This window comes from Etheostoma spectabile, chromosome 10 (assembly GCF_008692095.1).
Source record: "Etheostoma spectabile isolate EspeVRDwgs_2016 chromosome 10, UIUC_Espe_1.0, whole genome shotgun sequence".
NCBI lineage: Eukaryota > Metazoa > Chordata > Actinopteri > Perciformes > Percidae > Etheostoma > Etheostoma spectabile.
This window is the reverse complement of record NC_045742.1, coordinates 29,207,256-29,207,876: the sequence shown is the minus strand read 5'-3', so window position 1 is coordinate 29,207,876 and position 621 is coordinate 29,207,256. Positions and strand designations below refer to the sequence as shown.

At 43.6% G+C, this 621-nt stretch overlaps 1 non-coding gene across 1 annotated transcript; it reads left to right on the top strand.

Annotated features, from left to right (window-relative positions):
• Window positions 1-219: 219 nt before the first annotated feature.
• trnaf-gaa (transfer RNA phenylalanine (anticodon GAA)) lies at window positions 220-292 on the top strand. Its single transcript has one exon. It is a non-coding gene; the product is annotated as a tRNA-Phe (tRNA).
• Window positions 293-621: the final 329 nt, after the last annotated feature.

The following is a 621-nucleotide window of genomic DNA, read 5'->3' as shown; positions in this document are numbered from 1 at the left end:
GGTGTGGAAGGACCTCTGTTTCCTCAGCTCGTGTATTTCATGTGGAACAGCTCTGCTGGGCAATTACTGTCTTACTCTGCAGCAGCAGTTGAAGTTCTTTGTTTTCCCGCAAACAGCCCCTTAATGATATGTGGAACCTTGCTGTTTTTTAAATATCTCTGTCATACTTTCGATATTTGTTCTTTTCCTCGTAACGGCCACCACAAAACGCAATTTTGAGCCGAAATAGCTCAGTTGGGAGAGCGTTAGACTGAAGATCTAAAATTCCCTTGTTCAAACCTGGGTTTAGGCAGCGTTGGTTGGGTCTTTTGAGGAAAGATGGTTAGAACTGTCGATTAAGGTTATCACTGATGTCCCTTTGGAACCCGTATTCCTTACCGTATGTTGTTACTTTACTGGATGGATGATTCGAAGGAGACATTGTCGACAGGGAATTGATGACGTAACTTTGCGGCAATGCTTATGCCCAGTGTGGAACGTCCTCGTAGCAGCTCTATTGGACTATTGGAAGATTAGGGTTATCACTGGATTCGCCATAAAGTCCCTTTGGAACCCATACTCCTTACTAGGGATGAGCAAGTACAGCATTATCTGTATCTGTATCTGTATCTGTTTACCACA